Here is a 24,437-nt window from a genome sequence, read left to right as displayed (position 1 = left end):
ATGAGCAAGGGAGGTCAAGATCATGATGGAGAAATCAACAGAGAAAGCTGAACCAAGTTCATGGAAACTCATGAACTGTATGTAGACTGCTAGCTGTGGAGACTCCGGGGGACTGAACTAAACCCTCCATAAGCGGAAAACAGTTGTGAAGCTTGGACTATAAGAGGGGGGCCCTGGCAGTAGGACCATGATATGAACCCGGTATATGAGCTTACTTGTAGGAGCCCATTCCCTATGGTGGGATGCCATGTTCAGTCTTAATGCATGGGAGAGGGACTGGGCCCTGCCCTAACCTAATGAGCCAGACTATGTTGACTCCTCATGGGAGCCCTTACCTGTGAAGAGAAGTGGACTGGAGGTGGGCTACTGGGGAGATGAGGAGTGTGGGAGGAGACATGGGGAGTGGGAGGGAGAAGGGAATATAAAATGAAATCAAATAAGAAATGGAAAAAAATAAAAAAGACTTGCTTTGTGACTAAAAATGTGATCCGTTTTTGAGAAGGTTCCATGATGTGCTGAGAAGAAGGTATATTCTTTGGTTTGGGGGTAAAATGTTCTGTAGACATCTGTTAGTTATATTTGAGTAATAAAGTCTGTTAGTTATGTTATTTCTGTTTAGTTTCTGTCTTTATGACCTATCCATTGATAAGAATTGGTAGAAGTCTCTCACTATTAATGGGTAGTGTTTGACATGCAATTTAAGGTTTAGTAATGTTTATTTTACAAATGTGAATGTACTTGTTTAGGAGGGTATATATGCTCAAAACTGAGACATCATCTTGGTGGGTTTGTCCTGTGATGAATACAGAATGTCCTTCTCCATCAATTTTGATTACTTTTTGTTTGATATCTATTTTGTTGACCTGCTCCGTTTCCGACCTGGGCCGGTTCACCCCTCCTTAGGCAACCTGGTGACCCCCCGCTCCCAGGAGGTCACCATATTGATGCCGAACTTAGTGCGGACACCCGATCGGCATAGCGCACTACAGCCCAGAACTCCTGGACTCAAGCGATCCTCCTGTCTCAGACTCCCGAGTAGCTGGGACTACAGGCTTGCGCTACTGCACCCGGCGATATCTATTTTGTTAGATATGAAGGTAACTACAATATGTTGCTTCTTAGATCTCTTTGGTTGGAAAATCTTTGCCCAACCCTTTATTCTGAAGAATAATGTTCCTTTCTTGAAGATGAGGCGTGTTTCTTTGCATGCAACAGAAGGATGGACCCTGTTTTCATATTCATTTTGTTATTCTGTGTCTTTTAATTGGGTAAATGAATCCATTGACAACGATATTCATGACCACTGATTGTTAATTCTTATTATTTTGTTGGTGGTGGTAGTTGTATTGGTGGTGGTTGTGTTAGTGATGGTGGTGGTGTGTGCGTGTGTGTATGAGTGTGTGTGTGTGTTTGTGTGTGTATGTTTCCCTTTTCTGGGTTTTTCTGGTACGGGGTTATTTATTGCCTGTGTCTTTGTGGGTGTAACAGACTTCTTTTGGTTGGAGTTTTCCATCTAGTGCCTTTCTGTAGGGCTATATTTGTGGATAGATTATGACTAAATTTGAATTTGTCATGAAATATCTTGTTTTCCCCAATCTATGATGATAGAAAATTTTGCTAGGTAGAGTAGTGTAGGCTATGTCATCCATGGTTCCTTGGACTCTTCAAGATGTCTGTCTAGGCTCTTATGGCTTTCAGAGTCTTCATGAGAAAACAAGTGTAATTCTGATAGATCTGCCTTATTACTTAGCCTTCTTCCTTTCAGCTTTTAATATTCTTTATATTTTGTGCTTTGATTATTATGTGGTGAGGGAATTTTTTCTGGTTCAATCTATTTAGTATTCTATAAGCTTCTTGTAACTTTACAGGTATGTCTTTTGTTATTTTGGGAAAATTTTCTTCTATCATTTTGTCAAATATATTTTCTGGACCTTTGAGCAGGGATGCTTTTCCTTCTATTCATTCGTGTTATTCTTAGGTTTGGTCTTTTCATAATGTCTCAGATATGCTAGATATTTTGTGTTAGGAATTTTTACATTTAACATTTCCTTTGACCAATGAATGTATTTCCTCTGTCAGATCTTCAATACCTGAAATTCCCCTTCTATATCTTGTATTCTGTGGTAAAGTTTGCATCTTATAGACCTATTCACTTAATCAGATTTACCATTCCTATAATTCCTTGAGTTTGTGTTTTCTTTATTGCATCTATATCCATTTTGAACAGCTTTAATTATTTCCACAAACTGATTTTTCTTTCTTTTCTTGGCATTCTTAAAGAGATTTACTGATTTCCTCCATTTTTTGTTTGCCTTTTCCTTAAATTTTAAAGGGATTTTTTCCTTTCCTATCTAAGAAACTTTATCATCTTCATAAAGTTGGGTTTAAGTTCATTTTCTTCTGCTTCATCTGTGCTGAATTATTGAGGTCTTGCTGTTGTGTGATGGCTGGGCTCTAGCTGTGCCATGTTGCCCTTTCTGATGTTGACATTTAAGCATCTTTGTTTGGAATGATCTGTGTTTGTCTTTGTGGTGGGGTGTTCTGTTCTTTCATTTCTGTTTCTTTCTTGTCTTCTGGTCTAACTGGCCAAGGTTTCTGGTAATGTGTGAGTATTCGAGTCCAGTAGGATAGATATCTCTGCTGGGGTTTTGGAAGACTTGGGTACCTTGATTTGGTCTGACCTCCAGTAAAGTCAAAGTTTTCTATGGTCTCTAGATTCATTCTTTTCTCCAGTAAAGCCTGAAACATCTTCTGGGGTACGTAAGGTCATCCTGTCCTCTGGTAGCCAGTACTGTTCTTCTGACTGATGTTGACTCTACCTTGGCATACAGAGTCTTCTAGAGTTCCAGCAAAAGTCTATCCATGGGGAGGATGATGAACTGGGAGAGACTAGGGTTTGTATAGGTCTTGGGAAGCAGAATTCAGTGGGTGGCAGCAGTCTAGCAGGCAGGTGTGTCAACCTGCTGGTTGACTCATGAGGGCTGCACCAGAGGAGTGGGATTCCTCAGGAGTTGGGGTAGGGCCTAACAGTGGTGTTGGTGCTGAGATGGGATAGGCAACAGGACAAGAAGGTCACTTACAAGTTGTGGCTGGTGTGCTCTTTTCCTCAGTGCTGAAAGTCTTATGTGGTTAGGGGCAGGGCCCAGAAGGAGAAGAGTCAGGGATGAACTGGGATGGTATTGGCTTAGGGAAGGCTAATCAGGCACAAAACTCATGGAGTGGTACAGTTCCACTGGCAGGTAAATCACTCACTATTCTGGCTTGTATGGTCTGGGTATGCTTGGTAGAAGTCTTCAGGGGGTTGGAGAGAGGGCCCAACAGAGGGACCAGGGATGGTGTCAGATCTTATGGGCCTATGGGAAGTGTTCCAGGGGACAGAACCCAGGGAGAGGTGCAGTTATGCTGGCAGCAAAGTCACTCACCTGTTCTGCCTGGTGTGCTCTGGGCCTGTTTATGGATAAATATTTTTTTAAAAAACTGTTAAGAATGCATAGATATCCAAAGAAATATGATGGCAAAACATTAAAATATATGAGAAAAATTTGAGAATATTAATAAGTCAGAGCCAGAAATTATATAGAAGCAACATAAACAATCAAGTACAATAACAAATACAAAATGCACTAGCAATAATAACAAACAAATACAAGTAAAGCAAAAGAATCAGCAAACTTGATAAGAAAATTAAAGCCATTGTTTTAGAGAAACAGAACAAAAAGAGGTATGGAAAGACAGCTCAGTCAGAACCCAAATTCCACTTTCAGCACCCATATAAGGAAACTCACAACTGTCTGTAACTTTAGCTCCATGGAAAGTCAATGCTCCTTTCGGGCCTCTATAGGCACATGTACTTATATGTACATATCCACACAGAGATACACTCAGGTAAAATTAAACCTAAATATTAAGAAAAAATAAAAGCAAGGGCTAGTCAGACGACTCAGTGTATGTGTGTGGGGGGGGGCGGGTGCCTGTTGCTAATCCTAATTATCTGAATTTGATCCCTATAAACCACATCATGGGAGAGCACTGACAACTGCAAGTTGTCTTCTGACTTCCACATGTGTGCCATAGCATGTGCATGTACATTCACCCACTTCTACATATGAAATAAATCAATAAATGTAAAAAGCATTTAATAGCAAAAGCTATTCATTACTGGCAAGACACTGCCAGTAAAGTTTGAGGTTGTTGTTACCACCAGGTCTGCTCTTCACTAATTGTTAAAAAAGTGTGTACAGGGAGATTGGACTGTGAGTTTAAACCTTATGAAACAGTAAAGGTGAATACATTTAATTGGGGTGGCTCTCTTACAGTTCCAGAGGTTCGGTCCATTATCATCATGGTGGGGGCATGGTGGTATATAGGCAGACAGGGTGTTGGAGAAGGAGCTGCTGCATGTTGCTATGTAGGCAAAAGGAAGAAGACTGGGAGTACCTTAAGCATAGGAGACCTCAAAGACCCCTGTAGAAGGAGATTTCTCCATCTATCTCAGTCCTGCTGGACCAGTTTTCTCTCTGCCCACAGGGTCCCACAATTGCTTAATGAACTAACCACTCTGAGATTTAATATCAGTTACAGTTGTTTTGCCAGTGGCTTAGGCTCCTTACTGGCTAGCTCTCTCTTAATTATTAACCCATTTCTATTACTAAGTGCATCTCCATGTGACCTTGGCTTACCAGTGATGTACTTGCATCTTGACTCCCTGGTTGGTACATTGTGTCTCTCTTTAGTCTTTCTTTTCCCTGCCTCTTTTTTTTTTGGAATTCGCACCTAGCTGATTTTTTCCTGTTAATTGGCTGAAACAGCTTTATTTAAAAAAATGAGAGAAACATAGTCACAGCATAGAGAAGGACATCCCCCACCATCTCTTTTCTGTCTAAATAAAAGGAAGGTTTTAAATTTAATTTAGCGAAATTATATATGACAAAACAGTTATCAAGTGAACCTCCGGCAACCCCAGCTTCAGGTGAGCTTGGGTCTCCGGGAGGACACTCCCCATCCTCCGCCCAACACCCATCCCCTAGATCTTCTGGGGGCCACTCCTGGCATCTAGAAGACCTGCCCACACAGGAAAGACATCAGCCCTTCCAGGCCCCACCCTCCGGTGATCCCAGATTCAGCTCTTCCAGGCCCCAAGCTCTGGTGACCCCAGCTTCAGCTTCAGTGTCAGTGTCCCTAGATTCATCTTCTGGAAGGAAGGAGACCAATGGAGATGGAAAGAACCTACCTGCACCCAGTGGAATAAGAGATGGGAAGAAGACAGAATAAGACCTCACTCAGCGATAGAAAGACCAATATGTCTCCACCAGAATCTAGAGAACCAACGCTAGCAAGACCTGAAAAGAACTACATGGATGAAGCAGAGGAGACAGACCTTAAAAATTATTTTATGAAGATGATAGAGACCCTCAAAGAGGAAACAAGGAAATCCCTTAAAGAAATAGAAGAAAAAACAAACAAAAAATCCATGAAATGGGAAAATTCAAGAAATAAACAAATCTCTCAAAGAATCTAAAGAGTACCAAGAATAGACAACCAAACAAATGAAAGAAACAACTCAAACAGTTGAAGGATTGAAAGTTGAAGTAGAAAAAATAAAGAAAACACAGAACGAGGGGATGCTGGAAATAGAAAACCTGGGTAAATGATCAGGAACTACAGATGCAAATATCACCAATAGAATACAAGAGATGGAAGAGAGAATCTCAGGTGTTGAAGACTCATTAGAGGATATAGAGTCGTCAACCAAAGAAAATCTAAAAACCAACAAATCCCTAACACAAAATATCCAGGAAATGTGGGACACCATGAAGAAGCCAAACCTGAGAATAATAGGTATAAAAGAAGGCAAAGAAATACAGCTCAAAGGTACAGAAAACATATTCAACAGAATCATAGAAGAAAACTTCCCTAACCTAAAGAAGGATATGCCTATGGAAATACAAGAATCTTACAGAACACCAAATAGGCTGGACCAGAAAAAGAAGTCACCTTGCCATATAATAGTCAAAACATCAAACCTACAGAATAAAGAGAAAATATTAAGAGCAGCTAAAGAAAAAGTCCAAGTAACATATAAAGGCAGACCTATCCGAATTACACCTGACTTCTCAATGGAAACAATGAAAGCCAGAAGATCCTGGACAGATGACCCACAAACACTAAGGGAACAAGGATGCCTGCCCAGACTACTATATCCAAAAAAGCTTTCAATTACCATAGATAGAGAAAAGAAAATATTCCATGAGAAAGCCAGATTTAAGCAAAACGTATCCATGAATCCAGCTCTACAGAAAGTGCTAGAAGGACAACCTAGGCCCAAGGAAGATAACTACACTCACAAAGACACAGGCAATAGTTAATACCACTTTACCAAACACCAAAAGTAAAAGGGAAGAGAAACTACAAAAAATAACTCCACTACGAATAAATCAAGCACAAACAAGAATCATCAATCAATGGTCATTAATATCCCTCAATGTCAACGGCCTCAACTTACCTATAAAAAGACACAGACTAGCAGAATGGATACAAAACAGAACCCATCATTCTGCTGCATACAAGAAACACACCTCATCATCAAAGACAGACGTTACCTGAGAGTAAAGGGTTGGGAAAAGATTTTCCAATTAAACAGACCCAAGAAACAAGCGGGTGTAGCAATCCTAATACCTAAAAAACTAGACTTCAAATTAAAATCAATCAAAAGAAATGAAGAAGGCTATTTCATATTCATCAAAGGAAAAGTCCATCAAGATGAAGTCTCAATTTTAAACATCTATGCCCCAAATACATAGGCACCTACATTCGTGAAAGAAACATTACTAAAGCTCAAATCCCACATAAAATCTCACACACTAATAGGAGGAGACTTCAGCACTCCACTCTCACTGCTAGACAGGACCTCCAGACAGAAACTTAACAAAGAAACTAATAGAAGTTATGACCCAACTGGGTTTAACAGACATCTGTAGAACATTCCACCCAAATACAAAGGGATATACCTTCTTCTCGGTGCCACATGGAACCTTCTCTAAAATTGACCACATAATAGGAAACATAGCAAATCTCCACAGATACAGAAAAATTGGAATAACCCCCTGTATCTTATCAGACCACCATACATTAAAATTAGAATTCAATAACACAAATCGCAGAAATCCTACAAACTCATGGAAATTGAACAATGCACAATTGCACCATCCCTGGATAAAGGAAGAAATAAAAAAAGAAATTAAAGTCTTCTGGAATTCAATGAAAATGAAGACACAACATACTCAAACTTACGGGACACTCTGAAAGCAGTGCTGAGAGGAAAGTTCATAGCACTAAGTGCCCACATGAAGAAACTGGAGAACAGTCACACTAGAGAATTAATAGCACAGCTGAATGTTCTAGAACAAAAAGAAGCAAACTCCCCCAGGAGGAGCAGACACCAGGAAATAATCAAATTGAGGGCTGAAATCGACCAAATAGAAACCAGGGAAACATTGAGAAGAATCAATGAAACAACGAGTTGGTTCTTTGAGAAAATCCACAAAATAGACAAACACAACAGAAGCAGGAGGCTCACTGCCAAACTCTTTCTACGAGGCTACAATTACCTTGATACCCAAGCCACACAAAGACACAACTAAGAAAGAGAACTATAGACCAATTTCCCTCATGAACATCGATGGAAAAATACTCAATAAAATACTGATGTCAAGAAGACATCAGAAACATTATCCACCATGATCAAGTAGGCTTCATCCTAGGAATGCAGGGATGGTTCAACATTAGAAAATCTATCAATGTAATCCAACATATAAACAAACTGCGAAAGAAAAACCACATGATCATCTCACTAGATGCTGAAAAAGCCTTTGACAAAATCCAGCATCCCTTCATGATAATGGTCCTAGAGAGATCAGAGATAACAGGAACATACCTGAACATAATAAAAGCAATATAAATTAAACCAACAGCTAACATCAAATTAAATGGAGAAAAACTCAAAGCAATTCCTCTAAAATCAGGAACAAGACAAGGTTGTCCACTCTCTCCTTATCTCTTCAGTATTGTACTTGAAGTTCTAGCTAGAGCAATAAGACAATGAAAGGAGATCAAGAAGCTACAAATAGGAAAAGAAGAAGTCAAGCTTTCACTATTTGCAGATGATATGATAGTTTACATAAGTGACCCAAAAAGCTCCTCAAGGGAACTCCTAGAGCTGATAAACACCTTTAGGAAAGTGGCAGGATACAAGGTTAATTAAAAAAAATTAGTGGCCCTACTATATACAGATGATAAAGTGGCTGAGGAAGAAATCAGAGAAACATCACCCTTTACAATAGCCATAAACAGCATCAAATATCTGGGGATAATGTTAACCAAAGAAGTGAAAGACATGTATATCAAGAATGTTGAGTCTTTAAAGAAAGAAATCAAAGAGGACACCAGAAAATGGAAATATCTCCCATGCTCTTTCGATTGGTAGGATCAGCATAATAAGAATGGCAATCTTGCCAAAAGCAGTCTATAGATTCAATGCAATCCCTGTCAAAATTCTGACACAAATCTTCACAGACTTTGAAAGAACAATAATCAACTTCATGTGGAAAAACAAAAGGACAAGGATAGCCCAAACAACCCTATACAATAAAGGAACTTCAGGAGACATCACCATAGCTGACTTCAAGCTCTACTATAGAGCTATAGTCCTGAAAACAGCTTGGTATTGGCACAAAAATAGGCAGGTAGACTAATGGAACCGAATTGAAAACCCTGATTTAAACCCACATACCTATGAACATTTGATTTTTGACAAAGAATCTAAAATTATACAATGGAAAAAAGAAAGCATCTTCAACAAATGGTGCTGGCATAACTGGGTATTGGTATGCAGAAGACTGCAGATAGATCCATGTTTATCACCTTGTACAAAACTTAAGTCCAAATGGATCAAAGATCTCAACATAAATCCAACCACACTGAAACTCTTAGAAGAGAATATGGGAGATACTCTTCAATGAGTTCCAACAGGAGACCACTTCCTGAAAGTAACATCAGTGGCACAAACCCTGAGATCGACAATTAACAAATGGAACCTCCTGAAACTAAGAAGCTTCTGTAAGGCAAAGGACACAGTCAACAAGACTAAAAGGCAGTCCACAGAATGGCAAAAGATATTCACTAACCTCACATCTGACAGAGGGCTAATCTCCAAAATTTACAAAGAACTCAAGAAGCAAGTCTCCAAAACACCAAAGGATCCAATTAAAAGGTGGAGTACAGAACTAAATAGAGAAGGTTAAAATGGCCAAGAGACACTTAAGGAAGTGCTCAACATCCTTAGCCATCAGGCAAATGCAAATCAAAACAACTTTGAGATACCATCTTACTCCTGTCAGAATGGCTAAAATAAAAAACACCAAAGACAATTTATGCTGGAGAGGATGTGGAGAGAGGAAAACACTCCTCCACTGCTGGTGGGACTGCCAACTCATATAATCACTTTGGAAATCAGTATGGAAATTCCTCAGAAAAATGGGAATCATTCTACCACAAGACCCAGCAATTCCACTCTTAGGCATATATCCAAAAGATGTCCATTTATACAACAAGGATGTCTGTTTGACTATGTTCATAGCAGCATTATTTGTAATAGCCAGAACCTGGAAGCAACCTAGATGCCCATCAACTGAAGAGTGGATACAGAAAATGTGGTACATTTACACAATGGAGTATTACTCAGCAGAGAAAAACAATGGAATCTTGAAATTTGCTGGCAAATGGATGGCACTAGAAGAAACCATCCTGAGTGAGGTAACCCAGTTACAAAAAGACAAACATGGTATGCTCTCACTCATATATGGATTTTAGAAATGGGTCAGGATAGTGCCAGTCTGCACTTCCACTGACAGAGAGTCTGGGAAACATGAAAGGACCTAAGAGATATGCATGGTACCCAAGAGAAGAGGAATGAGGCAAGATCCTCTGAACAGATGGGGAACATGTCGAGGGTCCGGGGAGAGTGGGAGCTGGGAAGGAGAGAGGGGGAGAAGAGGAAGGGAGAGTAGGTCATGGGGGAACAGGAAGGTTGAGTGGGGGGTAGGATAGGGGGGAAAGGAATCATAGGTTAGAAGACAGATCAGGCATCAGTGTGACCTCTAGTGATCTAAACGGATGACACCAATTGGCAAGCTAAGCAATAGTGGAGAGACCACCTCGAATGCCCATTCCTGATAATGAACTTGATGTCTATAACCATCCTGGAGCCTTCATCCAGTGACTGATAGAAACAGAGGAAAACACCCACAGTTAAACACTGAACTGAACCCAAGGAACCCAGTGACAGAGAGAGAGGAGCGGTGAACAAATTGGCAAAGAATGGGCTGGCAAAACCATTGGAGACAGCTGTTCTGAAAAGGGGAGAGCTCTTGGACCCCAGGCTGACAGCTAGGAGGACAGCATGAGACTGATCCAGACTCCTCCCCGGAATGTGAGTGTCAGTGATGAGGCCTGGGTAACCTATGGGGCCCTGAGCAGTGGATCAGTGTTTATTCCTGGCATACAAACAGACATTGTGTGTGCATAACACAAAGAGGGATGCTCTATCAGCCTGGACTCTTAGGGGAGTGCCTGAACCTTGCCCTGAGTGAAATGACAGGTGCTAGATATCCCCAATGTGGAAGGAAATGGAGATATGGTGGGAGGCTGGGAAGGGTGGTGGGGTGTGCAGGATGAGGGGAGGGAGAGGGAACTGGGATTGACATGTAAAACAAGCTATTTAAAATGAAAATAATAATAATAAAAAAAGAAAAAACCAATGGGTCACAAAACAAAAAAAAGTTATCAAGCAAGAATTATAGTTACAATGTTTAGCTCATTTACATTTGGTAAAATTTAAAGAAAATATTCCATCATCTATCCTATATTTGTGAGTCTAAAGTTTTATGTGTAACTTATATTTTATCATAACTAAGGAAAACCATAATCACTATCTGTGTTCAACTTCATCAAAGACCAAAGAAGGGTACAGTATAAACTCTAGAACTGACAGAGACATCTTGCTACCTGGACAGTAACCAAAAATTCATCTGTAACATCAGGGCATTCATCTTCAGCCTACAAGTACAGAGTGTCTGGAAGATGTTTTAATGAAGCAGGAACCTTGAAGGATCATTCTGTTTATCAATCACTTTCCTTTGTAACCTGCTTATCCAGTTTGGAAAGCATTCTGTCAAGCAGTCCAGGGAAGAGCAGTTTCTTGTCCAAATGGCTATCCCTGCCACATTGAAGGCAAACTCCATAAAGAGTTTCTTCAATGGCCATTTTCCTCTCTGATGTAATCATTGCTGCCAAGAGCAGATGTGCCTCATTGTCATGAAAAGCCCAAAGTTAACAAACCATTCTAAATGCCAAATAGTTCTTTGAATAGTTTTGAAGAATACCAATCCATCTAAAATATATCTCTGTATAAGTTTTGACTATTATAGATGACTATCTATAATCTGTACAGTTTTAAATGAGCTGTATAAACACAATACCTAAACAAGAGTAGAAATATACATATACAAAATTGACTTTAAAATTGTATCAATAAATCAAAATTCACACCAATGCAAAATACTCGTTTCTATAGCATATCCATCCCTTTTTCTTCATAAATTGATTGTGATCATTAGCCATTTATAACCAATTTCCTTTGAACACAAGCAAGCATTTATAAACAATATTTGGGAATTTGGGCTCATCTCTCCAAATTGCTTCCTGCTGTTTATTCGTGCTGTCAATCACATGGGGATCCTGAGAATACCCAGAATCATGGTCAATTGTGTTGTTTGGTGTTTGGTAGATAGCTTATTGAGTTCATTGTATATTCTGGAAATTAGCCCTCTGTCAGATGTGGGGTTGGTGAAGGATTTTCCCATTCTGTGGGCTGCCTTTTTGTCTTGCTGACTATATCCTTTGCCTTACAGAAGCTTCTCGTTTTCAGGAGATACCATTTATTAATTGTTGATCTCAATGTCTGTACTACTGGTGTTACGTTTATGAAGTATTCTCATGTACCAATTCGTTCAAGGGTACCTTCTACTTTCTCTTCTAAGCGGTTCAATTTGGCTGGATTTATGTTGAGGTCTTTCATCCATTTGGGTTTAAGTTTTATACATGGTGATACATATGGATCTATCTGCAATCTTCTACATGTCTGCATCCAGTTACACCAGCACCATTTATTGAAGATACTTTCTTTTTTCCATTGTATAACTTTAGCTTCTTTGTCAAAAAAACAGGTGTTCATAGGTGTGTGGGTTAATATCTGGGCTTTCACTTCAATTCCAATGGTCTACCTGTCTATTTTTCTGCCAATACCAAGCTGTTTTCAGGACTATAGCTCTTTAATAGAGGTTGAAGTTAGGAATGGTAATGCTTATGGACATTCCTTTATTATACATGGTTGTTTTGGCCATCCTGGGTCTTTTTTCCACATAAAGTTGAGAAATGTTCTTTAAGCTCGGTTAAGAATTGCACTTGAGAAAATGCTCAGCATCCTTAGCCATCTGGGAAATGCAAATCAAAACAACTCTGAGATACCATCTCACTCCTGTCAGAATGGCTAAAATCAAAAACACCAGCGACAATTTATGCTGGAGAGGATGTGGTAAAAGGGGAACACTCCTCCATTGCTGGTGGGAGTGCCAACTTGTTCAGCCACTTTGGAAATCAGTATGGAGATTCCTCAGAAAAATGGGAATAAACCTACCACAAGACCCAGCAACCCCACTCTTAGGCATAAATCCAAAAGATGCCCATTCATACAACAAGGATGTCTGTTCCACTATGTTCACAGCAGCATTATTTGTAATAGTCAGAACTGGGAAGCAACCTAGATGCCCCTCAACTGAAGAGTGGATAGAGAAAATGTGGTCCATTTACACAATGGAGTACTACTCAGCAGAAAAAAACAATGGAACCCTGAGATTTGCAGGCAAATTGATGACACTAGAAGAAACCATCCTGAGCTAGGTAACCCAGTCACAAAAAGAGAAACATGGCATGTACTCTCTCATATATGGATTTTAGACATAGATCTGGGGAGTGTCAGCCTACAATCCCATGGCCAGAGAGTCTGGGAAACAGAACCTTCATTCAGTGGCTGATGGAAGAAGAGGCAGACTCCCACAGCTAAGCACTGAGCTGAACTCAAGAAAGCCAGTAACAGTGAGGGAGGACTGATGATCAAAGGGATTAAGACTGGGCTGGTTTAACCCCCCAAAACAGCTGACCTGACAAGGGTTATCTCTTCAATACCAGGATGATGTCTGGGAATCCAGCATGGGACTGATCAAGACCACCTGAATATGGGTGTCAGTGAGGAGGGCTAGGTAATCTATTGAGCCTTGGGTATTTATCCCAGGTACACAAAAGGACTTTGGACTCTCATCCAAAAATGTTAGATGCACTCTCACCCTGAACTCTTGGGGGAGTGTCCAGGCCCTGCCCTGGATGAAATGACAGACTATGGACACCCCCATGGAGGGTCTCACCCTCCCTGGGGAAATGAGGGGATATTGGGGGGGTTTGGGGGGCACCGGAGGAAGGGAGGGAATTGGAGAGGGACCTGGAACTGACTTGTGAAGCAACCTTATTTCTAATTTAAATCTAAATTTAAAAATAAAAATTAAAAAAAAGAATTGTCCTGGGATTTGGGTGGGGATTGCATTGAATCTGTAGATGTCTTTTGGCAAGATTGCCATTTTTTACTATGTTGATCCCACCTATCCAAAAGAATGGGAGATAGTTCAATTTTCTGGTATCTTCTTTAATTTCTGTCTTTAAAGACTCAAAGTTCTTACTGTACAGGTCTTTCCCTTGTTTTGTTAGTGCTACCCCAAGATATTTCATGTTCTTCGTGGCTATTGTAAAAGGTGATGTTTCTCTGATTTCTTTCTCAGCCCATTTATCTTCTGTATATAATAGGTCTACTGATTTTTTGTTAATTTTGTATCATGCCACTTTACTAAAGGTATTTATCGGCTCTAGGAGTTCTCTGGTAGTCACTTATGTAAACTATCATATCATCTGAGAACAGTAAAAGTTTGACTTCCTTCTTCCTTTCCAATTTGTATCCCCTTGATTTCATTTTGTTGTCCTATTGCTCTAGCTAGAACTTGAAGTACCATATTGAAGAACTCAAGAGAGAGTGGACAGCCTTGTCTTGTTTCTGAGTGCAGAGGAATCATGTTGAGTTTCTCCTCATTTAGTTTGATATTGGCTGTTGGTTTAATGTATATTGCTTTTAGCATGTTTAAGTATGTTCCAGTTATTCCTGATCTCTCCAAGACTTTTATCATGAAGGGATGTTGGATTTTGTTGAAAGTTTTTTCAGCATATATTGAAATGATCATGTGTTTTTTCTTTTTTCAGTTTGTTTATATGGTGGATTACATTGATAGATTTTTGTATGTTGAACCATCCCTGTATCCCTGAGACGAAGCCTACATATTTATGTTGGTTGATTTTTCTGATGTGTTCCTGGATTCGATTTGCCAGTATTTTTTGAGTATTTTTGCATCAATGTTCATGAGGCATATTGTTCTGTAGTTCTCTTTCTTAGTTGTTTCTTTGTAGGGCTTGGGTGCCAAGGCAATTGTAGCCTCATAAAAAGAGTTTGGCAATGACCGTTCTGGCTTTGTATCTATTCTTTTAGCCTATGTCTTTTTATAGACAAGTTAAGATCATTGACATTGAGGGATATTAATGATGATCAAGTGTTTATTCTTGTTTGTTTTGGATTTGTTGGTTGTGGTGTTATTGTGAGTGGATTACCCCACCCTTTTTTTGCTTTTGGTGTTTGGTAAATGGTATTATCTATTGCCTATGTTTTTGTTAGTGTAGTTACCTTTGTTGGGTTGGAGTTTTCCTTTCAGTATTTTCTGTAGGACTGGATTTGTGGATATGTACTGCTTAAATTTGGTTTTGTCATGGAATATCTTGTTTTCTCCATCTATAGTAATTGAAAGTTTTGCTGGGTACAGTAGTCTGGACTGACATCCATGTTCCTTTAGTGTTTGTAGAAGATCTATCCAGGACCTTCTGGCTTTCATAGTTTCCATTGAGAAATCAGGTGTAATTCTCATAGGTCTGCCTTTATATGTTACTTGACCTTTTTTCTTTTGCTGCTCTTAATATTCTCTCTTTATTTTGTAGGTTTCATGTTTTGATTATTTTTTTACTGAATGAGAATATTTCCTTATTCATACTATATATAAACTTAACTAAAATACAAATTTCATTGTGACAGTTTCACACTTGTGCATGATGTACTTTGACTATGTATCTCCAATTATTCTCCATATAGTTTAAAGAATATTTTTTCAAGACATAGTAATATTTGGGACAGTGGTTTACTGTCAAGGCCTTAAATATTATACATTCTTTTTTAATTTTTATTATTTTAATTTTAAATAGCTTGTTTTACATATCAATCCCATTTCCCTCTCCCTCCTCCCACACACCCCACCATCCCCCCATCCTTCCACCCTATTGCCAATTTCTTCCACATAGGGGATATCTAGAGTCTGTCATTTCACTCAGGGTAGAGTCCAGGCACTCCCCTAAGAGTCCAGGCTGAGAGAGCATCCCTCTTTGTGTTATGGACACACGATGTCTGTTAGTATTCAAGGGATAAACACTGATCCACTCCTCAGGACCCCATAGGTTTCCCAGGCCTCCTCACTGACTCTCACATTCGGGGGGTCTGGATCGCTCCCATGCTGGCCTCCCAGCTGTCGGTCTGAGGTCCAAGAGCTCTCCCCTGTTCAGATCAGCTGTCTCTGCTGGTTTTGCCAGCCCATTCTTTGCCCATTTGCTCATCGCTCCTCTCTCTCTGTCACTGGGTTCCTTGGGTTCAGTTTAGTGCTTAACTGTGGGTGTTTGCCTCTGCTTCCATCAGTCACTGGATGAAGGCTCCAGGATGGTTATAGACATCAAGTTCATTATCAGGAATTGGCATTGGAGGTGGTCTCTCCACTATTGCTTAGCTTGCCAATTGATGTCATCCGTTTAGATCACTAGAGGTCACACTGATGCCTGATCTGTCTTCTAACCTATGATTTCCTCTTCTCCCTATCCTACCCCCCAGTCAACCTTCCTGTTCCCCCATGACCTACTCTATCTTCCTCTTCTCCCCCTCTCTTTTTCCCAGCTCCCCCCCACCCCTCGCCGTGTTCCCCATCTGTTCAGAGGATCTTGCCTCATTTCTCTTCTCTTGGGTACCATGCATATCTTTTAGGTTCTTTCCTGTTTCCCAGACTCTCTGTCAGTGGAAGTGCAGACTGGCAGTCTCCTGTTCCATTTCTAAAATCCATATATGAGTGAGTACATACTATGTTTGTCTTTTTGTGACTGGGTTACCTCACTCAGGATGGTTTCTTCCAGTGCTATCCATTTACCTGCGAATTTCAAGATTCCATTTTTTTTTCTGCTGAGTAATACTCCATTGTGTAAATGTACCACATTTTCTCTATCCACTGTTCAGTTGAGGGGCATCTAGGTTGCTTCCAGATTCTGGCCATTACAAATAATGCTGCTATGAACATAGTGGAGCAGATGCCCTTGTTGTATGAATTTGCCTCTTTTGGATATATGCCTAAGAGTGGAATTGCTGGGTCTTGTGGTAGATTGATTCCCATTTTCCTGAGGAATTTCCATACTGATTTCCAAACAGAATCTAGAAAAACAATCATTGCTTTATCTCTTGTGGTTGACAATGTGGTTTTTAGACAAACCTCAATAATCTTCTCCTAAATTAAACCATTTACCTTTTCTCTCTGGACATTTATCTTTCCTACTTCTGTATATCTTACTTTCTGTCTTTCTCTGTAACTGGCTTGTTAACTGACCCCTGAAGTCCTCCTCTCTTTGTCCTGTATTTGTGTCTCTTCCTCATTTCTCTTTCTATTTATACTCTCTGCCTGCCAATACTGCTTATTCTTGCTCCTGCTTCATTATTTTCACTTCAACCCTTTATTAGGAGTACCAGGTATTTTATACAGGCACAGTAACACAGCTTCATAGAGTTAAACAAATACAGCATAAACAAAATTCACATACCTTAAAAAAACATTCTACCACATTTCCCTTTTTATCTAATAAAAAGAAAGGTTTTAACTTTAACATAGTAAAACTATATACAAAAGATGGTTATCAAGTAAGAATTAATTTACAATAGTCTGTCCATTTGTAGTTAGCATAATTGAGCAAAATAATGCATTATCTATTCTATCTTAGTGAATCCAAAGTTTTGTACCTAAAAATCTCTATCATGTCTAAGGAAAACTGCAACTATAACTACTTAGTCCTCATCTCCATTAAAGGCACCAGAATTTAAGTAACAAAAGTGCATCACACACAGCTTCTAAAAAACTCTAGAAATGACAAAGACATCTGACTACCTGGACAGTCACTTAAAGTCCCTTTGCAACAATGGTGCATCCATTTTCAGCCTAGAAGACTTTACAGTGAATCGGGAAATTTGACAGACTGTCCTGCCTAGACTGGCAGTTTGTTAGTCATTTTCTGCTTTGCCCTTAATAATATCTGGCAGTTCCCTTTATGAATCAGGAAAGCTGAAGGACAATTGCACCATGTTTAGGCAAAGTTCAGTGGTCACTTTCCTGTGGGTTCTGCAGAATTTCTGGCACAGTCTTCTTTGAAGCAGGAATTTTGAAGGACTGTCCTACCTTGTTTTGGCAAAGTTCAACAATCTTTTTTCTGTAGGTCTGCAGAATGTCTGCACAGCACATTGTAATCAGTTAAAGGCAAGAACAGTTTCTTTGCCCTGTTCCTAACCTTGTCACAACAAAAACACACTCCATAAGGAGTTTCTCCAATGCCCATTCTCTCTGAAGTAAATTGGTGTTGCCAGGAGCAGATGTGTCTCATTGTCATGAAAATATTTAAATCAGCAAAACAGTTTAAATGCCATATTCTATAGGTCTTTGAAGTATTTGAAGACCATCTATCTAAAATATATCTATTTAATCTAGAAAACATACCTAACATATCTACAAATTTGATTGCTACAGAAGGTTAACAACTGACCTGTGCTTTATGATTATCCTAAAGAGTTCATAATAGTAGTTTTCAAAAATTAGTATTTTACCTTGCATTTTTAATGAGTTACCTAGGTACTAGACATGAAACAGGAGCAAAAGTTTGACTGCAATGCCTCTTAAAGGTGCTGTGTCCCCTTCCTCCCTGTCTTTCTGTCTTTCTTTCTTTCTTTCTTTCTTTCCAGCTTTCTTAGTCCCTACATAGAAATTCAGAACCCATGTTGGTGTGCCATAAGATTGTTGCTTGTTTTTTAGTTTTTGGCTCTTTTGGGGGCCCCACCATTCATCACCCAAATAAATCACACACAGAGATGCTTATGCTTAATTATGAATTCACACCCTTAGAGTGGATTGTTTCTTTCCATCTTTTCTTAACATAAATTAACCCATTTGCCTTTTCTTTCTGGGCTTTTATCTTTCTTACTTTTGTATACCTAGCTTTTCTTCTTTCTCTGTTGCTGGCTGGATGGCTGGCCCCAGAAGTCCTCCTCCTTTGTTCTCTCCTTGCATCTCTTCCTTGCTTCTCCTTCTTTTTATATTCTCTGTCTGCCAGCCCTACCTATCCTTGTTCCTGCCTTGCCATTAGCTGTTCAGCTCTTTATTACTACCACCAGGTGTTTTAGACAGGCACAGGAACACAGCTTCAGAGAATTAAACAAATGCACTATACACAAAAGTCATACACCTAAAATAATATTCTAATACATCTAGTCCCACGTCCAGTGACCCCACAACCTTCTCAAGCCATCTACTGTCATCTGCATTCAGGGGACCTAGTTTGGACTTACACAGGTTCCCAGATGTCAGTCCAGGGTCAGTGACCTCCCACTAGCTTATGTCAGCTGTTTCTGTGGGTCTCCCCATCATGCCTTGACCCCTGTCTTCGACTGGACTCTGGGATCTCAGCCCAATGGTTGGTTGTGGCTTCCAACAGTTAATGGATGAAGGTTCTAGGATGACAATTACAGTAGTCTTCAATCAGTTTACAAGGGAAGAACAATTCAGGCACCCACTCCACGATGACTGTTTTATCAGCAGTCATCCTTGTGTATTCCTGGGAATTTCCTTAGTGCCATGTTTCTGGCTAATCCCATAATTTGTTCCCTCAAACAAAATATTTCTTTCCTTCCACTCCTTCTCTGTCCTTCCACCAACCTGACCATTCCCTTCCCTTCCCTAGTGTTTTTATCCCCACTCCCTTTCCCTCCCTCATTTTCCCTTTACATCCTCTCCTTCCCTCCCATGCTTCCAATTCACTCAAGAACACTTTTCTGTTTCCCCTTCCTAGGCAGATTCATGTATTTCTCTCTTAGGGGATCCTCTTTGCTACCTAGCTTCTCTGTGTTTGTGGATGGTAGGTTGGCTATCCTTTGCTTTACGTCTAATATCCACTTATGAGTGAGTACATACCATATTTGTTTTTGTGGGTCTGGGATACCTCACTCCAGAGTGCTTTATCTAGTTCCATTCATTTGTCTGAAAATTTCATAATGTCATTGTTTTTTAATGCTGAGTATACCCCATTGTGTATATGTACCATATTTACTTTATTCATTCTTTAGTTGAATGGCATCTAGGTTGTTTCCATGTTTGGGTTATAACAAATAATGATGCTATGAATATAATTGAGCAAATGCCCTTGTGGTATGGGTGTGCATCCTTTTGGTATATGCCAAAGAGTGGTTTTGCTGGGTCATAAGATTGATTCCAAATTTTCTGAGAAACTTCCATACTGATTTCCGAAGTGGTAGTACAAGTTTGTACTCCCACAAGCAATGGAGGTAGTTGAGGTGTGTTTCTTGTATGCAGCAGAAGAATGGATTCTGTTTCCATATCCGTTCTGTTAGCCTGTGTCTTCTTATAGATGGATTGAGTCCATTGTGCAGTGGTTGCAAGTTTCTGTTATTTTGTTTTTGTTGTTGTTGGGTATAACTAACTTTCTTAGGTTTGAGTTTTCCTACTAGTACTTTCTGTAGGGCTTGATTTGTGGATAGGTGTTGTTTAAATTTGTTTTTGCCATGGAATATCTTATTTTCCCCAACTATGGTGATTAAATCTTTTCTAGATATAATCATAGGGACTGGCATCTATAATCTCTTTGTGACTGCATAATGCCTGTCCAGGACCTTCTGACTTTCATTGTTTCCATTGAGAAGTCAGGTGTAATTCTGATAGGTCTGCCTTTATAATGTTACTTGGCCTTTTTCCTTTGTAGCTCCTTATAATCTTTATTCTCTATTTAGTGCTTTGATTATTATGTGGCAAGGCATCTATTTTTTTGGTCCCATCTATTTGGTGTTCTGTAAGCTTCTTGTACTTTTGTAGGCATTTCCTTCTTTAAGTTGGAAAGTAGTCTTCTATGATTTTGCTGAATATATTTTCTGTGTCTTTGAGTTGGACTTCTCCTTCTTATAACCCTATTATTTTAGGTTTGGTCTTTTCATGGTGTCCCAGATTTCCTGGATACTTTGTGTTAAAAATTTGTTGAAGTTAACATTTTATTTTACTGATGAATCTATTTCCTCTATTGGGTCTTCAGTGCCTGAGATTCTCTTTTTCATCTGTTGTATACTGTGTTTTATGTTTGAATCTGTAGTTCCTGAACATTTACCCAGATTTCCCATTTCCAGAATTACCTTGGTTTGTGTTTTATTTTTAATTGTCTCTATTTCAATTTTTATATCTTGAACATTTTCCTTCACCTGATTTATTGTTTTCTCAGTTTTCTTTAAAAGATTTGTTGGTTTCTTCCTATTTTGGGGGGTTTCCTCCACTTCTTTAAGGGAATTTTTCATTTCCTCTTTAAGGATCTCAGTCACATCCTTATAAACTTATTTTTAAGGTTGTTTTTTCTGTTTCATCTGAATTGGGATGGTCAGGTCTTGTTGATGTAGATCCAATCATTTCAGGTGGTGCATCTTTGCTCTTTACATTGCTGAGTATATTCTTACACTGTTGTCTTGTCATCTCTATCACTCTTCTAGGTGCAGGCAGGTCCGAGTCTCTGGTGGTCACTAATGCAACTGGGTATCTCCTACAGAAAATGGCACTGGATGCTCGCTGGGACACAGGTGCTCTTTCTCAGAGGAACTTTTAAGATAGTTACTGGAAGCCACTGCTGTCAATGCTTCTGCTCCCCAGCAGGGCATGCTTGCCTCTGACTCAAGAGAACTCTCTTAATGTTGCTATTTTCCTTATCGCTTTCAGGACAAATATTGGCTGAAACATTAAGTTTTGTAGTGCTCCTTTTCTCTTTAAACTATGCTTTTGAATTTTACTTTCTGCTCCATATGCTTCTTTCCATTATAGACTTGCATCCATATCAAATTGCTTTGAATTGTCTCCTCCAAGCAAATTAGGCCATTACTTGTAAACCTAACCTTGGGTAAGTTCTTAGGTCAAGGGCATAAGAAAGCCATATTCTTTATCAAAATATAACAGAAGTAGATTCTAGCCCAGTTGCTACTAATGTCCTTGATTCCTGAAAATCCTTTTGTTGAGGTTCCACATTCCACATTTCTATCAACACTATTATCTTCTATGCTTCCATAAGGATGGTCTATTAAGCCCTTATTTATAACATTAAATCACATTTCTAGTCAAAATTTCCAAATTCTTCCACATCTCTCCCCTCAAAATAGCATAATTAAGGTGCAAAATATTAAAAATTAAGTCAATAAAATTAGTCATCCAGCTTTAATAAAATGGGGCATGTGTGGGGATATATTGCTTATGATTTAATAGAGATTGCCTGAAGCATCAGAATGCAAAGCCAGCCACACTAGTTAGCTATAGAAGCTACGCAGTGGTGGTACACAACTTTAATACCAGGACTCAGGACACAGAGGTAGACAGATCTCTATTAGTTCAAAGCCACACTGAGCTACATGGCATTGATACAGTCTAAAAGCACTTGGGATCAAAATTCTTTAATCCCAGCACTAGAGAGGTATATAAGGAAGAAGCAAAGGGTCTCTTGGAAATGAAGTCTGAAGTTTGGTGGAGATAGGAGTGCAGTCAGAGTCTTGGTGAAGACACAATCACCCATTTCAATCTGAGGTAGAGGTAAGAATTAGTGGCTAGTTGCTTTGCTTCTCTGAACTTTCAGCTCAAACCCCAATATCTGTCTTTGGGTCTTTTTTGTTCATGCTACAGTTATGGATCTCAAAAGTAATAAAAATGGCTAAGAAATATTTTAAAGTGTTTAATATCTTTAGAAATGTGGGAAATTCAAATTGAAACTATTTTTAGATTTTATCTTACCCCAATAATAATTGCTAAGATCAACAAAACACCTGTCAAACATTGTGGTTAGTATGAGGGGAACCTGAATTCACTGCCAGTGGAATTGAAAATTGGTGCAGACACCAGAGAAATCAATTAGATATATCATATTACCTAGCTATACCACTCCCTTAGCATGTCTCCAAATGATACAATATTCTACTCCATACTTGCTCAGTCATGATCATTGCTGACCTATTCACAATAACTAGACAATTTTTATCCTTCAACTTGTGAGTGGAAACTGGATATGAGGTATATAAACAATGGGATTATATTCATCCATAAGGGAAAGTGAAATTAATATTCCAAGTGAATGTATAGAATTAGAAAATGCTATACTGACTTGTCAAAATAAGATTCTCATACTTGAGCATACTCACTTTAAACCTTTAGATATGAGTAATCAGTTGAAGTAACCACAGATACCAGGAAAGATATGGAAGATAAGTCTCTATTACTGAAAACATCATACACTTCAGAATCAGTATCCAAAAATCCTGAGATGGAACTAACCTGAATGACCACTCTTAGAGGACTAAAATTCTTATACTGTCAAATGAGGGAGGCAATCAACAATTCTACCCAGCTATAATGCCGAAGAACCACATTAATATCCAGCATGACATGATAACCCTAAGGGTACAACAATAACACATATACCCTGGCAGTGACAAATAGCTTTCTAATTGGAGTTAAAGCCTATTCAATGAGAGTGGGACTATGCCTGGGACTGAAAACCTAGTCAGCTACCCAGTGCTAATGATATTGAAAGAGAGTCTATAACCAATAATCTACTAAACCAGAATATTCCCTAACAATCTATACCTATTACCTTTATATGCACAGATGAGTATGGTCTTTATCCCTAATCAAAGAAACTTCTGTGTGCCCCAGAGGCAACTATTACAGAAAACCACGACTAGTCAGTATGCATAATTGTAGAGCCCAACAGCAATAGAGACATCTATAAACCACTACTGGCATCTAAGGCTCAGGGAACATTGCAGAAAGAGGAGGCAGAAAGAGCTAGAGGATCAAGGGTGTTGCTGTGAAATTATGTCTCCTAGTCATTTCAGAAGCTGCACCTAGAAAATTTCAACAACTTAGCTGTTGTTTCCTGTCAGCACAGAGACTAAACTTTAATCTACTGCTATTTCAGTCAGCAGTTGTGACTCTGCAATTACTGGTCTGCTTCTGTGGAAGTGGCCAGCTACTTAGGCCATGGCCTGGTAGTAATTCTGTTTCCACAGGCACTGAGCATATCCCTGCCACCAAATATAGCTTTTAATCAAATCTCTATTATTCTACTTTATAATAAGGCTCAGGAGTCAAAGACTTGGATGAAAACTTGCTAGGTCAAAGAGGCCGAATAGCAGCTACCTGACCTTCTCTCTTTTCTGACATCTTCAAAAGAGAACATCCTTCTGTTCCACCAAAACAAACAAACAAACAAAAACCAGGCCACATAAAGTCCCTCCCTACTCCTTCCTGTGCATCTCTTTATCATCTTAGAGACACCCTCTGATTCTCTATGATTACTTTCTGTCAACTAGTTGCTAACTTGGCCTTCTCATCCAAGGTTGATTTTATTTATTTAATGCAAATGCAAACTTAGGGTTCATGGTGTGGTTGAATATACCATAACACATGATTTCCCAAATATGAGTTGAACAAGGATGACACCAATGAACATGCCAAGTTGGACAGGGAAAGACCCAGGGGGGCTCAAATTTAAACAAAGAACTATAGATTAATGAATAAAACTGGAAACAGGGAAGATGGTCTTCCCCAGGGAAGAGCACACCTTGGTTTTTCAGTGCTAGTCCTGAAAATATATACAGGTAGCTTTATATGGAATGATAAATTTATATTTAGGAATGTATATGTATGCACATATACATGTGTACATGCAATAAGGCTTATCGACAAAAGAAGGCAAAAATTTGAAAGATAGCAAGGAAGGAGGGCTTGGGGAAGAATTCAAAAGGAAAAATGTTGTCTGTATTATAATTTCATAACGAAAAAAAGAGAACTTACTCTTGGTTG

The 24,437-nt window shown here is 39.2% G+C and overlaps 1 long non-coding RNA gene across 1 annotated transcript; it reads left to right on the top strand.

The window, feature by feature from the left end:
* The first annotated feature begins 868 nt into the window (after positions 1–868).
* Positions 869–24,195, top strand: LOC121142208. The gene is made up of 4 exons (XR_005879186.1): positions 869–1,020; positions 1,622–1,626; positions 5,742–5,743; positions 24,184–24,195. It is a non-coding gene; the product is annotated as an uncharacterized LOC121142208 (long non-coding RNA).
* Positions 24,196–24,437: the final 242 nt, after the last annotated feature.

This window comes from Mesocricetus auratus, unplaced genomic scaffold (assembly GCF_017639785.1).
Source record: "Mesocricetus auratus isolate SY011 unplaced genomic scaffold, BCM_Maur_2.0 Super-Scaffold_100009, whole genome shotgun sequence".
NCBI classification, from domain to species: domain Eukaryota; kingdom Metazoa; phylum Chordata; class Mammalia; order Rodentia; family Cricetidae; genus Mesocricetus; species Mesocricetus auratus.
This window is presented reverse-complemented; position numbering and strand designations above follow the sequence as displayed.